The sequence below is a fragment of the Ambystoma mexicanum genome, chromosome 4q, assembly GCF_040938575.1.
Source record: "Ambystoma mexicanum isolate Mex_15411 chromosome 4q, UKY_AmexF1_1, whole genome shotgun sequence".
NCBI classification, from domain to species: Eukaryota; Metazoa; Chordata; class Amphibia; order Caudata; family Ambystomatidae; genus Ambystoma; species Ambystoma mexicanum.
Window position 1 is genome coordinate 981,266,715 of NC_090928.1, and position 19,185 is coordinate 981,285,899.

The 19,185-nt window shown below is 47.1% G+C and overlaps 1 protein-coding gene across 3 annotated transcripts in view; it reads left to right on the forward strand.

Moving 5' to 3' along the window:
• VASH2 (vasohibin 2) overlaps positions 1-19,185 on the forward strand; it is a 368,982-nt gene that overhangs the window by 44,894 nt on the left and 304,903 nt on the right. The gene's annotated exons all lie outside the window — the stretch shown is intronic.

Here is a 19,185-nt window from a genome sequence, read left to right on the forward strand (position 1 = left end):
CTCAGCATCTTCACCATCTCCTGCACGTAAGCCTTCGGAAGTGTCTCTGGGCCATCCAGCAGACTGACCAGCCTACACAGGAGTCTTGCTCTGTAACCGCCGCCAGGTTGTGTTGTATTTCTAGTCCTTGTCACTCTCACACGATTCGTACACTTGGCGTTCCCATGTCTGAAGTGAGTAGTGTACATTTGACTGAGATACACACGGCCGCTCCGTTGCCCTGCTGTGGTAACAAACTGTCCGGGTTCATTTCGTTTGGGACATCTTTAACTCAACTCTGCTGCTGCAGAAACTATACGATGATGAGACGTCCCCTGCTCTCCTGAACCTGCCAGCGACAAACTGACGCGGAGAAGCCTGGGTCTGCTTGCATCGGGGACTGGTGAGTAGCATAGCTAGGAACTGGTCGCCCTCCTGCAGGAGCCCATAGCTTTTCCCCGCTGTGTCAAAACAGCACGCCTTTCCGTACTCGCGCTCTGCTTCTGCCCACAGTGGAGGCTGCGCTTGAGTCGCGGAACTCTGTTCTTCTTCATTTGTGCACTAAACTGAACTGCCTGATTCCCTCGAAGAGACTCCCCTTTTTGCCCGTTGGCACCAGCGTGTGCTGGTACTTTTGAGCACAAGGCTCCACTCTTCGTAGGGCTCGGACTTCCTTTTAGTTAGGTGCCTCTGAAGGCGGACTGGGTCTAAGCATTATTTCGCACTGCCTGTTTTCCTTCCCTTTTAGGTGGACTACACATTTCGTGCATCTAACGCTTGAGACTTGTTGTATTTGTATATATATTGTATGGTATGTGTTGGTTTACTAGAGTTGTATTGTGATTTCTCGCTACGGTCATTATTTTAAAGGCCTTGGAATAAATGTGTATATTTTTAATATAACACCTGTTTGGAGTAGTTTGTAAGTGTCCTTGCTTTGTGTGCTCATTGCGGGCTTTCAGTCACCCTCACCCCTCTTGAGACCTAGTCTTGTCCGCCAAGATCGCTACCACGATTGGTCTGGCTTGTCCAGAGGTTACCCTGTTCCAAGTAATTAGGTTGGCCTTCTGAACTTCTGCGCCGCCAGGACAGAGTTCAGAAATCCGTCTTAACACTTGCGTATTTTGTCTTCTCGTGGATTGGGCTTGCATAAATGTTGAATGGGTGTATCCCTCGTGTTACTTTACAATCGTCAATAAATCGGGATTTCAACACCTTTTTAAATACCTTATCAAATCCGTTCACGTAATCAACATTACTTCTTTTGATAGAATTCACAAAGCCCATAGCAACTCCAAAGAAAAGTTCTGACAGCCTCGTGTTTCTCCACCATCAGCAAGAGCGTAGTCCACGCACCGCCCACACTGCGTTTTTCCGACCTTAAGGCCCAAACTGTGACTTCAACCACATGCTCCTCGAGCGTCTTCCAAATAGCATAACACTTTTCACCAATTCATTGTAAAGCTCAACGAACTGAAATCCACCATCTTCTAAGCATCTCAAAGTCCTATTCACAAACCTCACTTTATGATGTCCCAAAGCTTCCAAAGAGAAAGTCCTACTACTTCTTCATATGTCCTTGCTTTTTTTTTGACAACATCAACACAATTACAAACCTGACAATGCACGGCCGTCTTCCTGCCTCACCTGGACACAGGGTATACCAAAATCATGTGATTCTTCTATAGCGCCGCATATAGGAATACATGTCAATGAGATAAACTAAAACCACCTTCTGTGATCCAAGCTAGCATCCTGCTAACAACTAGACACAGGTAACCATACAGAATCATCCATGACCAAGCTAATCTGCCTAACTCGTAGGCATCCATTTTTTTTTTTTTTTTTTTTTTTTTTTTAGTGTTTTTGTTGTATTTTTTCAATCCATAAATGTAAACAAATGCCCAGATTTACAGGTAACCTTTTTATAGTATATATTTTGTTTTCATCTCATCCGTAGCTGACAGTCTAAAGTGACTGCCTAAAAAATGGGTAACCTACACAACCATAAGCGAGACTTCCCCTCCCCTATATTTGCTGTATAGTTGAGTCTATACTTGCACTCCGTTGAAGCCCCTCAGACACAGACTCTCCCAGAATCTGCCACTCTGCTGTCTGTTCTGCTGGGTATCCCACAGGCAGGATTTTCTCCAAGGCGGCTCCTGACGACCTCTTCAGATTCCCATGTGTGGTCTTGGGTTCCAGTCCTCACGGGTCGCTGCACAGTGGAGGGATGAGGTGTGTTTAGTGCCAAAAGGTCTTGGCGACCATCCTCCCTCTGCTACCACTTGTAAAGCGGCGGCAGGGACACTCTTAGCACTTACCCCGATTACCTGCAAGAGGGTACTTGGGGGGGCCCCACCAAAATCCCAGCCGCAAGAATGGAAGACTCAACCAAACGACGGGGATCGCAATTGAACAGCATCACGTCCTGAAGAGCTTTCATTTTACAAACGTGGGTTACCCAGTTTTAACTATGCATGACTTCCCCAAACCTATCGAGGAAGGTAATTGGTCAGTTTTGGGGAAATTATATATTGTGTGTCATGAAATGGAGCTCTCCTGCTCGTAATTGTGAGGATTTTCGACTGTTCACTGCAGGTTTCTTGTCGCATTGGCAAACTGGACATTTTGGCCTCGGCTTGCTTGTCCTTGGCGCAAGTCTACACGGTATCTGCGCTGGAAGCTCTGTCTGCCTTAGCCGAGTCACGTTATCCGCCTTTCCCCATTCGCTTCAATGTACCTGTGGTTTCTATTTTTGGTCTTATGGCCGTTCATTTTAGTCACAATTGAGCATGAGCAAGCTAAGAATATGTATTCTTGGCTTCTTGCTGTTTCCGCATAGCAAAATATATACTGGTGTAAGTGTGCCAGTACCATAACTGATATGAGTTGTAACCTTTTCTTTCGTGTCTAACGGCAATAAACTAAAAGTCTTTGTGTAACTTTGTGCATGGATGCCTTTGTGCTTTGTATCTAACGCATCTGTCATGTCAGTCATGACCTCAACTTCTTGAGGTCCTAGTCGGTTAACTTGGTCGATCAATGATGACCATATTTAGATATGGCTTAAATGGCTGTCTGAGCGAGTAAAGTTTTTCACATCTGTGATACGTCAGATTTCCGCACGTCAACGGATTAGATGCGGGTGGAGACACCTGCAGCCCCCCCTAATTCTTATTACCCCAACCCCCGCCCCACATATAATTGCGTTGAGATACGCAGCGACATCTTCGGCCTTTTTCGTGTTCAGGATTTTTGTACGATACCCTAATAATTAGCTCTTCTGATTTTACAGAAAAGGGAGACTGCACTTCTCTATTTTTTTTTAATCGTGGGAAATTAATCTGAGCCGTGTAATCGTGCCTTTTTTTGTTAGCATGCTTACTGGGGAGGGATAAGTGTGGGCTCTCTGCCCCAAGGACACCGAGCCCTTCAGCATCACAGCGGAACGCCTGCGCAGATTTATGAGCATTGGGTACATTGCACACGACAGGAAGAGCACAAACACTCGCATCTCATCAGCTCTGCATGCCGCCTGGGGTGAAGGATGCATGCAGTAACCGCTTCCTGCTTCAGCCTTTGGTGCTTTGGCGGCATTAGCAATTACTCTAATGTAGCCTTACTGGCTGATGTGCACGTTTTTAAAACCTTCGTCATCACTGTAAATGTGTGCCCTTTAACGAATTATAATCAGTGGTCGAAGTGTACAAAAAGAAGTAGTGGAGCTATGTTCCCTACTGGCCTGCACCGCTCCCCACAAACCCAATTGCCACACCCCGTCCCATGCACAATGCAAACCCCAAAACCATGAACTTGCTGTGTGAGGGCACAATCAAATGCAGTGCACTGAAAGTGCAAGTTCCAACTTCTTCCTACACTTTTATTTTAAAACGAAACCGTTCCGGAACGGTTTCTTTTTAAAATAAAAGTATAGGAACGGTAAAACTTATTTTAAAGAAGTATAGGAACACCGCTCCCGACCGCTCCCGCCCACTTCGACCACTGATTATAATACCTTGCCTTTGACACTGATGCCCCTTTTTTCCACTGTCCCAGAATCGTGTCGCCTACTGTAAAGAAACCTGACTTTGTTTTCAAAGTGAAATTAATAGGCATCGATAGTTGTGGAAATGTTTTTCAGCCCATCTAACGCCCCAACATTGTGCCCTATGCCTACTGGTGTTTAGTTGAGGGATTCTGGGCGTGTCCGCCACATGATGCTAATTGGACACACAGGCCTTCTTGCAGTACCGAGTCACTGGCTTTCAATCGGTGACGGTTACATTTTAGGGTGTCCCAAAACGGAGGCATCTCGGTTATAGGTGGGCCGGAAGGATAGCTCTCGGGCAACGTGTTTGTCTTGGAAGAAGGGCAATTCAGAGCAACACAGGTTCCTGGTCCCGTGCTGGAGACTGGTCTCGGGTATTAAGCATGTAATAAATGAATGATGGGTTTGTCTTTGTGGTGGTTGTGTTGGCATGGTGTGTTTTTTTTTTTTTTTTTTTTTTTTTTTGCAGGGATTAAGCTTTAACAAATTGGATGTTCATTGAATGAATTACCACCCCAAGCCATCTGTCTCCAAAGCTGGGTTACCAGGTGTGGGGGCTTGCGCACAGTCAAATAAAGTGGGGTAATACATTGGGTAAATGATGCTTTAGTCTCTTGCGCTCCTTCTTTCGTGCTGCTGCATGTCTCGCACGACACCACCACATTCTTTTCATTGTGATGCTGGTGCACAGCGCATTGCTGCCTCCCTTCTAGGATGGCAGCAGCCGTGCAGCACTTGTGCAGACACATCCACAATGGGCAATTTCCCAATGGGCCTCCTGGGGTTTTGCGTGCATTGATGACGGTAGCCTCCCGTCAGTGTTACTTAAACATTCCTGTTCATTTTGCATTGCTGGGGGGGGGGGGGGGGGGGGGTTTCAGGGAGGTGCATCAAATATACATGCAAATAGGACTGCATTTGAAAAGTCTTGTAATAAAACAAAAAAACCTATCACAATGTATTGTTAATGGTGGCTGTGCTTGGAGGCCCGCCCTTAGACTAGTCCCTGGTATTTTTACACATTTATTTTATTTATGTATTTTATTTTGACATTTATATAGCGCACCGAACCCTGAGGCATCTGGGCGCTTAAGCTTAAGAATATGGTTATTACAATTACAATTACAAGTGCAGAAATGTCGGAGCACACATGGAAAAAGCCAGACCTCATGTTGCAAGGCAGCTACATCAAGGCATGCAGTTACAAATGGTAAAGTCCAGGTACATGAAATGTGAAAGCCTGACCCCTTGTTGCAAGGCGGCTACATCAGATCATGAGGTGAAGAATAGGCAGAGTTTGTGAAAATGAGCAAAACAAAGTGCCATGGGAGAGGTAGAACGACGGTGGGGAGCCGGGTGGAGAATCAAGTTAAGTGAAGCATAATGCAGTCTTATAAAAGATGAATAGGTTTTCATATTGTGCCAAATCCCCACCATATTAGTTTCATGGCGCCCTGCCTCGAGTAGAGTAGCGAGCTGTGCCCCACAAGGGAGTATCCACAGCTTGGTCTGGAGGAAAGAAAATGAGCAAGGGGAGGATGGGCAAGCAGAGAAAAGGTGCTCCATGAGGGATGCAACAGGGAAGACTAGTTTGTAAACCAGACTTGTATGCACCCATTTGAGAGACTATAGTTATCTTGGTGGATAAGAGGCCTGTAAGTGTTGGGATAACTGGATTGTGTTTCGAGGCAGATTTGGAGAATTTTAATATCGTACACAATGTACTGTTGGATGCATAAGCAGCTTGAGCGCGTGCTTGGGCCATCCCATAATTTTAGTAGCTTGTTTGCTCAGGCATCTATATGTTGTACCCCAGTTCAGACTACAGAATGTTAGTTCTGGGACAGCCAAGCCTGAGGCAGTAGTGGCACAGTCAGGACTAGACGGTGTATAAAGATGAACGTTCGTGGAAAAAGTTATGGGAATTGCATGGTCGAACCGATACGGCCAAAAAGCATGGCACCTTAATGTCAAGTAGTAGACCAGTGAAATAATCATCTGTTTTCACGAACATTGTGTCCACTGTTGTCTAAAATAATCTGGTCACTCCTAACAATCCAGGGATATGCTGTCAGAAAGGTAGAACCCAACGTTGAATTACTACTTTTGTTCTTCTTAAACATAAGAAGGCTCAATAAGAGCTAATGTGTCTTGTAACATTTCTACAAACCCTGTCTGTGGATGGAGAGCAGTGGAAGTACTTTGGCTGTTAGATGCCCCACCTTCTGGCGTTGCCTTGAAGTGTAAAATGCAGCACTTGTCACTGTACTAGCATAGATTACCCTGAGGAAGCTTTGGCACTTTTTAATGCATGGGGGGTGGGGGGCTCTAAAACGGTTTCCCAATAGATACAGGCCCAATTCTGCAGAGTGTTTGCCATTTGGATCAAGCACAACGTTAATGAACGGAATGAATTTTAGCAGCTGTGCCTCAACCCCGCTGGATGTCCATCAGGCTGAGCAGCATCCTTGTAGAATGCTCAAAGTCCAAATGTGGCAGCTAAGCTGCATGGGAGAAGTCGGCGATTTGGCTAGAGGTAATGACGTGTTCGGAAAGATTCCTCTTTACTGCACCTTTCCTTCCATTTCTGTGGACCCCCAAACTGTTTGCTTTTATTTTTGTATTGGAACATAACCTGTTCTTTTTACATTGCAGTGAAGCCTTAAAGGGGAAATTAACTCAAAAACGTTATTGTCTCAAAACATGGGCCATAATAAAATATTTTTAAAGGCCGTTTCTATGAGCATTTTGAGGAAATGAGGCTCGATGTCAAAAATCTCAAGCACCAGGAGGCATCCGTTTTATGAAATGAATGAGCCTCCTGTGATTGTGTTAAACTCTGTTCTCGAGGCAATAATGAAGCAAAAGCCCCCTACTGGGATCTTTTGCTTATTACAGCCAGAGAGCAGAGAATGTTGTCAAACTCCTTTCTGCCCTGTGCTGCTGGTGAGTGCCACCCCCCTAACCCCCACTAGTTTCCCGGGCTCCCCTGGGCCGTGGAGCCCGGGCGATATGAAGCAAAAGTACCAGCAATTATAAATGCAGCATTGTTTTTATGATTGCTGTGTTTTATGTCTCCCGAGCTCCCTTGAGCCGGGGGAGCCCGGGAGATGTAAAACAAAAGGCACAGCAATTATAAATACAACGTTCTCGTATTTATGATTGCTGTGTTTTTTCTCCTGGGATCCCCCGAGCCTTGGGGAGTCCGGGAGACTTAAAAGTCACAGCAATTATGTATACTGGAAGAGTATTCATAATTGCTGTGACTTTAGTTTTCAGTTTCCTGTGCTTGGGGTGGGGAGTCCTAGCAATCATGAAGACGCGGCCGGCAAAGTATTTATAATTGCTGTGCCGTTCATGTAACATTTTCTGTGCTCCCCTGGCCTGGAGAGCACAGGAAACCTAAAAAGAAAGCCACAGCAATTATAAACACTGGCAGCCTCCTCTGTTGTGTTAAGCCCTGCTCTCTGGCAGCTGCTTAATTTCACAAAATGGATGCCGCTATGTCAAAACGTTGAGCCTCGTTTCCTGAACATTTCACATAGGAACTTTCTTTAAAAATATTTTTTACATATATTTTTGATTATGGCCCATCTTTTGAAACCATATTATTTTTGAGTGAACTTTTCCCTTTAAGCTTCACTACACTGGCTATTGCTTATCTGTTATGGGGAAACCGACATGTCCTTCAGGCTGTCAGTACTGGGAAACATTGCTTCCCTTAGTCTTGTTACTTTGTTACTACTTTTAGTAACTTGTTATCACTTGTGGTAACCTTATCATTGTACAATGGGGTACACATTTTGTTTTGCAAAGACTAATACTTAGAGGATTTTTGGTTACTCTAGGTATGCTAAGTGGACGAGCTGATTGCAGCAGTGACTTTTTACCATTTGTTTTGTTTCTTTTCGTTTTAGCCTTACAGCGTTTACCGTATTTGGTTACTAACTAGCTAGTGGACCAACATGGCCATGCCACAAAATTTTTCATCTGTCCTTTGGGCATCTTGTCTTTTAGCCTTCTTCCCTTCCTGGCTTGTGAGGCCAGGAAAATTCATATATGGACTTCCAGTGCCTGCAAAAGCAGAGGCTTTTGGAGGGCTATGTGTGTTTGCTGCCAGGAAGTGGGCTGTGTCTGTCTAAGGGGGAGTTAATGCGTTTTGCTGCCAGTGGTCCTGATTGGAGTGTGTGTCTTGTGTGTGCCCTGTCTTGTAGAAGATTTCCAGCATTCCTGCGAAGGAGCTGCGACCCTTGGTTTGGAGGGAACATCCATGCTCCATGTCGGTTCAGAGTCCTATGAAGAAGAGCATTCGGAAGTGTCCCATGACAGCCCTGTGGCTGTCCAGCTCAGAGTTTGGGATGTTGAGGCACGGAACTTGGGGGATCCGCAGATAGTACCACAAGACTTACCTCCATGATATTTTGTGGCCCTAGCATCAAGGGGACCCGAGATGGCAGGGAAGGTCTGACCACAGCAAGTGAGTCCCTTTATGTCACCGTCATCTGGAATTGCTTACCCGTGTCCATTCCTGTCCTGAGAGGAGGGACCCTGCATCGAGTTGGCTGCATTCTTCCTTTGAGAATCCTTGCACTAGCATCAGACACTGACCGGAGAGCTGCTTGAACCTGCAACCCCTGGGGAACAAGAGCTGAGGCTGACAGCAGGAAAAGCGACGTCAGACCTTCAACCGACCTGCCAAGTTTCATGAAGAATCCGATATGGGATGAGTTATAACGATACTTGCCTGCTCCCCTAACTCCCCTTTTAAAAGTTTGTTTAGTTAGAGTAACTTGTCCCCTGACACTTCAGTTTACTGGACCCCAGAGACCGTCCCTTCGTTTTTTCCAGTTTTAAAGAATTGTATGAAAGTTTGCTGAACATTTGGGCACAAGGCCCCAGACATTTTAGGGGTGGACTTCTCTGTGGACCTGTAGTGCAAATACTAATCTGTACCTTACTTTTCAGTATATAATTTTAGCATTGTGTGATATTGCCTGTCTGTAGTCATTTTTCGCTGTTATTTTGGCCGTAAGTAAAGAAGTTTTCTTTCTACCAGTTTGTCCAAGTGTGTTCCTTGACTTCTTTGCTGTGTGATCATTGTAGACCCCTTACAAGATCACCACCTCTTGAGACTTAGCCTAGATCACTCGCTCTGCTACCTTGAACTGGTTTGGCTACAACTCCCAGAGTTGTCCATGTCACAATCTAGGTTGGCCTTCTATACATCTGTCCACCAGGCCAGAGTTTAGAAAATCAGTCCGAACGCTAAGCTGAAAGGAAATTCACCTTGACCTTAATTCCGAGCCTAGACTGCGTGCTCCAAGACTTGGGCATACTTGTGAATAGCAGATGTTTTCCAACGGTCGTCTGATATTTCCTCTCCCAACCTCTGCCTTCTAACCGCGTATCAGCTTGGCCTCATCTGGGTGCCATTTCAGTGGCTACCTATGCCTGGCAGCTTTGGACTTGATAAACGCTGGTGTTGCATCCAAGTCCTACACAGTAGAATGTGCACACTGACTGCACTTGATGTCTCCCAGGTGGGGGGTGCTGGTTTGTTTTACTATTGTGAGTTTATCCCTTTTTGGAAGAGGGAAACGATGTTTCATTAGAGCTTTTGTGAAGTGCAGCCTGTACAGTCTGGCTACAGATGCGGAGAACTTGCAAGATATGGTGTTCATGGGATTGTAAGAGGCAAAAATGACTCCATGGTACTGAAGGTAGCAGCGGTTCTTTTCACTGTTGATCTGCCCAGATGTCAGATGGAAGGGACAGTGCTCTCCAGAGGTGAGCCAGCCCTCGTTCACCCTAATGGGCTCCGTTCTCTTAATCCCAGGCAGTTCAGGACTTCACGCCCACTTGGTCAAGATCACTTGTGCTCCTGTTGAGCGTGGCTCAGTTTTGAAACCTACTTCTGAGATTACAGATTCTAGTACTAATCGGTGGTAGGATTAATGCTTCCTGTGCAGTTTTCGTTCTTCCCTTGCTATGCATTACATGATACTTGTTCTTTTAAGAAAATGATTGGCTACAGTGCTCTCCCTTTGCCTTAACAACAGTGAAATCACTTACATTTTTATAAGGGAATCAATCTCTACGTGGGCAAGGAACATTCACCCATAATCTTAAATCTGGGTACCAAGCAATATATATTCCACTTGGTAGCAATCCTATTTTCCTTCTTATGCGTCCATTAACCTTCCCTTTTGCATGTCCAGCTCTTGAGTAGACCCCCTAGGTCTTTGTCTTGCTAATACCACAATTATTCGGGAATTAAGTTTTTGAAAAATAAAATCCCTGGGTAATTTAGTCTACATAATTTTCCAGGATTGATCGAGCATGCACTTAACATCTCATGTGTGCAAAATCGTATCATAGTTTACTCCAAAACTTCCTGAAAGGCAATCCTTCTATTAGCACACTGAAATATCTGTTTTCTCCAGTCCATTTCGCCCTTAGACCTTGGTCAAACGTTCATCCATTATTGTATTCTATTCTGTCATGCTGTATTCCAGTTGTCCAGGTTGTTGCGTCGTTACCCGCTTTAGATGGATCTGTGATCTGTGAGCCCTGTAATGTCAAAGCTGAAAAAATGTTGATTCCGAAAACGGCAAGTCTTCTTTTTTAAAAAAAAATGTTGCCTCTTCCCCCAAACGTTCTTTTGCTGCCATCGACCCTGGGGACACCCCCGCAACCAGGGCAGTTTATAGTCCATTTGGTGCCCCGGGTGAAACACTAGAATGCACCACACAACCCTGCGCGCTCAATCGCAACACTCCCAAACTCCAGTTAAATAACTCCTACCCAACGACAATAAAACACTGCTATACAAATGAATTCGGTTTTATTACATTGTGATTCAACAACTTGCAGTGATTCCTCAGACAAAGCCGAGAACACAAACAGTATATACTAGTCTTGGTTTTTAAAGTTTTGTGTCAATTGTTGGTCTATGTGAAGGGCACTCTTTGCTGCTGCAAAAACATTTATTGTTGCTGCATAATAAATGTTTTCAACATGTTACTCTCAATTGAAAGTACTGCAAGGGCTAATAGCCTTTCACCAGTTTCAATTTACTAAAGCTCCTCTCACCACTTGCCACTGTAATTAGAATTGTTAGTGAGAGCCTTATGACAACCCACACATTTGACCATTGTTGCTGAATAAATATTCTTTAAACTGGACAATTTGCATTACATTTGATCAAAATCCCCTTTGGGTACTATTCAAACAGTCTGCCGCCCGCTTTGATTCGTTTTGATTACATCAAAACATTCAATCCAGACTGCCCTTCTGCCTACTCGTATGTCCGCCCTCCATTCACCTTATTGCTTACGTAGAGCGATGCAATAAAAACCTCAACTTAATGGTACTCAATCGGAAAACTGAAAGGCGAAGTCGCCCCATTGCCTCTGAACATGCCACTGCCACCTTAGAAACACACCCCTGCATCAAAGTGCTGGTGTAAGAAGTTCAATAATGCCATCTGACACAAGACTACGCATTTTTCGGGGTGAAGTGCTCTGGAATAAAATATGGAATTGTACAAAGTGTAGAAATCGGTCAAAGCACTGCAATGTAGCAAGCATGTCCTGAAGGTGGTATGCTTTTGCCATGCCTCCCAGGGAACGAAGGATAGTTTGTCTTTCTTACCTGGAGTTGCAAGGCTGCAAGCAACACAAAGGCGGTGCATTTTGTACACCGTGCTCTTCCCCTCACCGAGCAACCCCTGCATGGTGTGTGGCCCTTTCGTGAGACGTCTAAACAGTAAACACAGGAGCCGATGGAAGACAAGCCAGGGGATGCTCAGGGGAAAGGGCTCAACTATCACCACAAACTTGCGGAGAGCAGCAAGAAGCTGGAGGCTGGGGGAGTGTGCAGAAAGGAAGGAATTGGAGAAAGCGGGGTGGTAGCCGCACATGGAACCAAACACTACCATAATTTGTCAGCAATTCAATCCGTGACTTCAGCACCAATGGGATGCTGGCAGCGCTCTTGCTTAAAATGTCTGGTAGCTAACATGTATATTTTTCACTGAGTTTTATCAACATCTTATTCAAGTTTTGATGAAATCAGGGTCACACATGTAATGTTATCATTTCTTATGAGGTCATTGGTGGTGAAGATTGAATAATATCGCTCTGAACTGCCTGTGTGAATTAGAAAAGTGACACAAGCGGACGCGTCCATTTCCTTCCGTCATCTATCTGAAACTCAAGAGGTCAATCCAGTGCTGAAACAACTCACCAATGCTAAATATATAGGCGCGTAAAGTCTCAAGTTGGAACACTATGTAAGCACCATAAAATACGAATTCACTCTATTTCTAACAAGTGAAGCTTTCTTTTTTTTAAACTGCCATAAAAGGGTGCACACAATTAAATTGTAGGACACATTGAGATATTTGATAGCAGTGCCAAAGAAAACCAAACGGGCAAAATTCACAAAATACAGTGTACTCTTTCGTCAGCATTTTAGAACTTGAACATGTCCCACCTCTCCCCACACACACAAATGCACATTTCTACTTCGTAAATGCATACCCAGTATTGTAAGATGTATTGCTGCATCTGTGCAGGGAAGAAACCTGCAGGGTGGAATGTGTAAACCCCAACCTCCAGAACATCTTTCTGGGGCGACTGATAAAACAGGATGTACCTCCCACCACACGCCTACCCTAGACTACGACGGGCCCGACTACAAAACTGCAGTTAGCCCTAGTCTCCTAGAATATAGTGGAATAAAGAGGTCAAATGCCTGGTCTATGACTGAGCAATCCCCATGACATGCGCAGCACAGGTACAAACATCCTTTCCCCAACTCGGAAGTGACAACAGCACAGATACAAATGGCGGCCGCTGGAGGGACTAAAGTGGTACTGAAAAGCGAAAACTAACCTGCAGTTCCAAGGAATACGAAATTCTAAAAGCTAGCACGTAGAGCGGACGCATGCAAAGCTAAACTTAAGCGACTAGAAGTTGTATATGCACCTAATAACTCGGTGGCCACACTCCGGTATACATCTATGACAGGCTAAAATGAATTGTCAGATGGAGTACACTTAGAATGAGGAAAGTTAACAATCTATCTGAAATACGGGTGCGGAGGGTGCGTACCTTCTTCAATCCTTCGTTCCTCCTGCTGCAGTCCGTATCCTGCTGGACGGCTCATGACTGGCTGGCTGATTTAGTCCTGCTGCTGGATGGCTCACCGCTGCAATCCAAAAACGGCCACCAACACCAGCCACCCTTCCATGTCCCAAAACAGCGGGGCAAAAAAATTGAAAATGACCTGGGCACGTCCGTACATAGGAGGCAGCGCCAGCACTTTTAATCGCCCGGGCCACCCAGTGCAAACGCACCAGCCCCAAGGCTATTGCACCCTCCAGGGCAATTCCAGCCCGCACCAGGGCAGGCAATTGCGTTCCCCCGGGCAGTGGCTCGCTTTGGCCGGGGCCAAGAAACGGGCCTGCCCGCAACCCCTGCTCCCCTTGTTCGGTATTGTGGGACTCAGTATTTTGTTTTTCTGCCGAATGCGCAGTAAATGCGCATTCAGCATTTTTTTGGTAGTAAAGGAGTGATAACCTTTTCCATCACTCCACTTTACCCTCTATGCTCCTCTAACCCGTAGACTAAAAGAGTGGCATTCCACAAGCGGGCCACAATATTCCACCTTCGGGGACAAGCATGGGTGCTTTAAGACCACTGCAGTGGTGAGTCAGTGCCTTACCGAAGCATGTTGGCATAACACAACAGAGACTGATGTACCAGTTATAATATTGGGATATTGTCAGTGAGTAGTTTTGCCCTTACATAAGATATGTGGCCAAACAGTGAGTCTCCGAACCCTGAGGGGACTCGCTATGTTTTACTTTTGGATGTAGTCCATTCTGTGTAATGCAAAAGCAAAGCACGGATGAGCCTCTGCACAGGGGCGGGTCTGAGGCCAAGGATTGCCTCGAGCTGGAGATGGCTCTTGCACTCTGGTGGGCCACTGCACTGGGATGGGCCGCGGTTTGAGGTTTGAGGGCTGGTCCTTGGCAGAGGTGCATGCCTGTTCTTTGAGGTGGTGTGGGAGGGGAGAAGTGAAACTGTCTCGAGTACAATGCACCCCTCCCCCAGTGGTGGAAATGGAAAAAATTTAAAAGGGGATCCCACAAGGGCCGGGGTGGAGTTTGGAGTTGGGGCGGAGTTCCGAGGAGGCAGGGCTGGCAGTTTGACTCCACTCAAAGTAAATGTTCAAAAAAAAGGTTTTTTTAAATGGTGCATTTTCTTTCATGCTGCTTCTTTCCAAACTTCACACTGTACATTAATTCCACTTTAAATTACTTCCACAGCAGTGCTGCACCCAAAATACTGTTGGTAATGCAGTGATTTTTAGTACATTAAGGGATCCATAGACACGCTCTACAGTAGAAAGCTACCAGGATAGCTCAGCAGGTTGAGAGGCCGTTGCTGAGGTGTTATATATTCAAAACTGGTTGTTAACGGTATGACTTTTTGAAATTCCTTATAAAGAAATAAGTGCTATAAAATTGGACAGGGGGGTGGGTTGAGCTGGTCGCTTACTTATATTCAGGGCAAGGGTGGGGGAATTTCTGCCCCTGTAGTGAAAATCTAGAGTTTGCACCCATGAACCCACAATAACTGCTGTCAGCCCAACAGAAGCATTTATTTGTGATTAACAGTTTTACAAGTATATAACATCTTTATAAATAAAACCTATGATAAAACACAACGGGACACACAAATGACAGAGTATGTGTGTTAGTACGACAAAAAATATTCAAAGAAAACTAGTGAATGCAAGCAGCATTTTTCAGTTTGGAAATGCATTCACAGTGCTATAGTGGGCTGTGGGTAGTGCAGCTGTTACTTTTTTGACCATTGTCGGCCCTGGGCTCGTCGGATCCCTCTTGCACTAAGGAGGTGGGTGCTGGGGCAGGTGGGTCCGTTCCGAGGTGTGGGTATTGGTATTGATTTTTCCTGTGTGGCAGAGGTTGCGATATCCAGGTGCAGGGCAATGTGGACAGAGAGGCTTCCTCGGTGTTGGTTGAGGGCGAGGAACAACGGGAGGGATGATGGCAGGGCACGCTCAGCTACAAGGGATCGGGAGAGACCGTGGGACTTCTAGCTTGCAAAGGGCAGTTTAGTTGAATCAACAAAACTGCACAGTGCGAAGTGACACACACAACTGATTTATCGGTTGCAGCGTTAGCCAGTAAACCATATCTGCAGATAAATGGACCCGGGGACGGTGGCGGCATTATTCGCAATGTTGCAAGAAAAAGGGATGGACACAGTGATGGCACAATTAGGTGCGGGCGAGTTGGGAAACACGGCGAGGCAGCCGGCAGGAGTGGAAATCGAGGATGGGGTGGGACGCAGACCCAGGAGGAAGAAAGTAGCTCCCAGGGCTGCGTTTCCCCCACCAAAAAAGAGAAGGGGCTAAAACAGCGGGAAGGGAAGTGTTAGAGGGAGCATGATCAGGCACAAGTTCGGAGACCAGTGCCGTCACCCGCAGGTGAGCCAACTGTCCTCAGAGGCCCGTCTGGAGACGCGGCAAGCGCTTGGATCGGCAGCGGAACGGTAGGGCCGACACAAAGGATAGCAACATCCCAATGGCAAGGCAGCAACAGGAACATGCTATAGCTGGAGAATCCCCGGCAATCTGGTTCAGCACCAGCACCAACAGTACAGGATACCCAGAGATATTGGCGGCCGGCGCAGCTTTGCCCGGGAGCCTTGGAAGCAGACTTGGGGACTGGCTGGAATGGCAGGGGCAAAATGGCACAGGCGAAGGGCCAGGGGTTGTTTTTTAACCCATGGCCTGGTGCCAGGCAGTCGGAACCAGGGAGCAGCGAGGGGACCCTGGGAGCACAGACAGGACAGGGAGTCGGGGGCTCAGGTGGCATGGCATTCCATTCCCAATGGGGCAATGGGCGACTAGCCTGGGTAGCATGGGCCAGCTAGGAGGGGTGGCAGCTCGGGGGCAAGAGATGGGATCATCCCAAGGCAGGGGGCTCCCGGTAGGAACTGGACAGGTGGCGTAAATGGGGACAGGTGGTTCGGCACCAGTGGGGGTTGGCACTCGCAGCAGGACAATGGGCAGCAGGCTCAGGAGGCATTGGTCAGCCAGGTGGAGGAGCAGCACTGGGACAAGGGGTGAGCGTTACAGGGCAGCAGGCAGCTTGCAGGGGCAGGGAAGGCTATTCAGCAGGTAGTGCGACAATGGGCACACCAGGCGGAGATGTGAAGGTATTGGCGGCCCCCAGCAATAACCGATCGGGTATGCTTACTTGGCAGAACTGAAGGAGAAGATTTTGAAGGATAGATTTGTGGATATTTTTGCAGTTTCAGACGGAGTGAGAAGCAAAGGGAGAGGCAAAGGAGAATAAGCTGCAAGTGGACAGGACAATTGTGAATTGGACATCATGATTTGGAATATTCGCCGCAGTGATTATGGAGGTTCCCAGAACTGCATCGAAGATATTTCTCCTGCTTGCACTTGACAATGCTGATGTTCCGGTATTGTACTTTTGGGGCATGGCTGAACTATGACTGGGCATCCAAGGCAGGGAGTGTACAGCTGGATTGGGGGACAAGGGCTATAGACTTATGGGCCAGCTGTACCATGGCATGTCACCAGGGGGGTTGGAGGGGGAGGAGGTGCAGGGGACCTGGGCGCAAGGGGCCTGGTCACTGAGACAGGGGCAGCCTTCAGGACCCTCACCAAAGGGGGGGGATGAAAAGGGGACCTGCTGGGCATTCAACACAAAGCTGTGCACCAGGACAGTGTGCAAGTTTAAACACACATGTTCCAGCCGCGGGCTTCCGGGCCACTCAGAGCAGAGCTGCAAGAAGACGGTGAAGGACAGAGTTTAAAAAGGGCGAATGATGAGACTGGGGACAATTGGGGACAATTCTCTGTTGCAGTCCCCAATCGGAATAGAGGTTCTCAGATTTTGGGCTAACGGTTATCCCGGGAAAGAGGAAACATAGTGATTGGTGGCAGGTTTTTCAGAAGGTTTTAAGATTCCAGTGAAGGGGATGTTACCTCCAGCGGTACCGTAGAACCGCGGCAGCCAGCAGCAGGATTCTGGGTGAGAAAATTGGTAAAGAGAAAAGACTAGGGCTTGTGAATGGGTAATTCAAGCACCCTCCGTTCCCTCAGTTCATTTGCTCCCTGGTGGGGGTTGTGCCCAAAAAGGAGGGGAAATCTAGAATGATCTGCAACCTGTCCTTCCCAAAGGGCGCCTCGGTGAATGAGGCGATCGAGGAGGGCATTTGTTCGGTAATATACACATCGTTCGAAGTGCTCACTCAAATGAGGCTTTTGGGCAAGGGGGCATTACTGGTCAAAGCGGACATCCAGTCCGCATTTAGGCTGCGCCCGGTGCACCTGGACGACTACCCTTTGCTCGGTTCTCAGATCAGGGGGAGGTTTTACTACGACAAATTCATGCCATTTCCTGCTGTTTCTTTGAGGCATTCAGCACAATCTTTGGAATGGGCCATAAAGCGTCGGTTGAGAGGGGTGAGGGTGGTGCGTTACCTAGACGCCTTCCTGTTCTTGGGTCCCCCGCACTAGAGTCCCTGCGCGGACGCTTTGGAGAGTTTCCAGAAAATGGCTAAGGAGCTGGGGGTGCCTATACCTAAGGAGAAAACTGAAGTGCCAGTAACGTATCACATTTCTGGGGATTGAGGTGGATTCAGTGCAGGGGACCTACTGCATTCCGCTCTGGAAGGTGGCAGAATTCAGGGATTTGGTGCACAAATGCTTGCAGGCGCAGAAGGTCACGCTAGCGCAATTGCAGCGCCTGGTAGGACAGCTCAACTTTGCGTTGAAAATTATCTCAATGGGGCGCCCATTCTTCCGCGCCATATCAAGGGCCATGTCCAGGCTCCCAGAGAAACACCACTATACTAGACTATCCGCTTTGGTAAAATGAGATCTCAGAATTTGGGACAAATTCCTGGTAAATTTCAACTGGATACGGGTATGGCTGAATGCGGCACAGCCTAACCGAGAAATCTGGTTCTACACATATGCTGCGGAGAGTGTCGGTTTTGGGGCCATTTGGGGGGGAAAATGGTGTGGGGGGGGTGTTGGCCCATAGAAAGGGCCAGCAGGAAGCTAATCCGGAACATTACATTTTTAGAACTATTTATCATAGTTGCACTAACAATTTGGTGCAAGGGCCTACAGGGAAAGCATGTGGTATTTTGGTCTGACAGCATGTCCGTGGTCATGGCGATCAATAATCGGAGGGTGTCTTGCCCCATGGTACTAAAGCTGTTGAAACATTTGGTATTGATTTGTTTGAGGAATGAGGTGCATTTTCAAGCTAAACATGTCCCAGGGGTACTAATTAATGCAGCTGATGCATTGTCTTGTTTCAAGCTACAGGAATTTCACGGATGGTTACCTCAGGCAGAGGCAGTAATGTCCCCCTTCCCTGACTCACTCTGGAGTCTTGGTACCCTGGTTTAGCACCCATGATCGCTGGATCCTTGTCATGGAAAACAGAGATGGCCTATGAAATAGAATTACAGAAATATTGGGGGTTTTGCGGTAAGAGGTGGGGGAGATGTTTCACAGGGACACTGCGATTGCATACTTGATCATTTACACGAGGCAGGGGCATCCGCTGGCATGGCTAAGGGGAAGATGGCAGCAATCCGGTTTGTGGCTGGCCTGCATGGGGTGGCGAGCCCCACCTACGACTTTGCCATTAGAAAGGCATTAGCAGGGTGGTGTAGGATGGGGGTAAGGGAGCCAGACGCGAGGAGGTCCCTAGACCCGCAGACATTGGAACAGATGGTGTTGACATTGGGAGGGCTATGCTTCGACGGGAATGAAGCAGCACTATTCAGAGCAGCATTTGTCACCATCTTCTTTGGGGCTTTCAGGCTTAGGGAACTGGTGGGAGCATCCAAAACTGATCTGTCGGGGGAAGGGTGTGGTGGGGGGGGCAATTGGCTTTGTCGAATGTGTTTCCAGGGGTCGGCCGGATGGTGATTCTGGTGAGGAAATTCAAGACGGACCAGGAGGGGTAAAGGCTCGTTGGTGGTCCTAGCAATCAACGGGAGCAGCACAATTTGCCCAGTGATGGTGTTGGTGGAATTATTCAACCTCAGGGGGGAGGCAGCCGG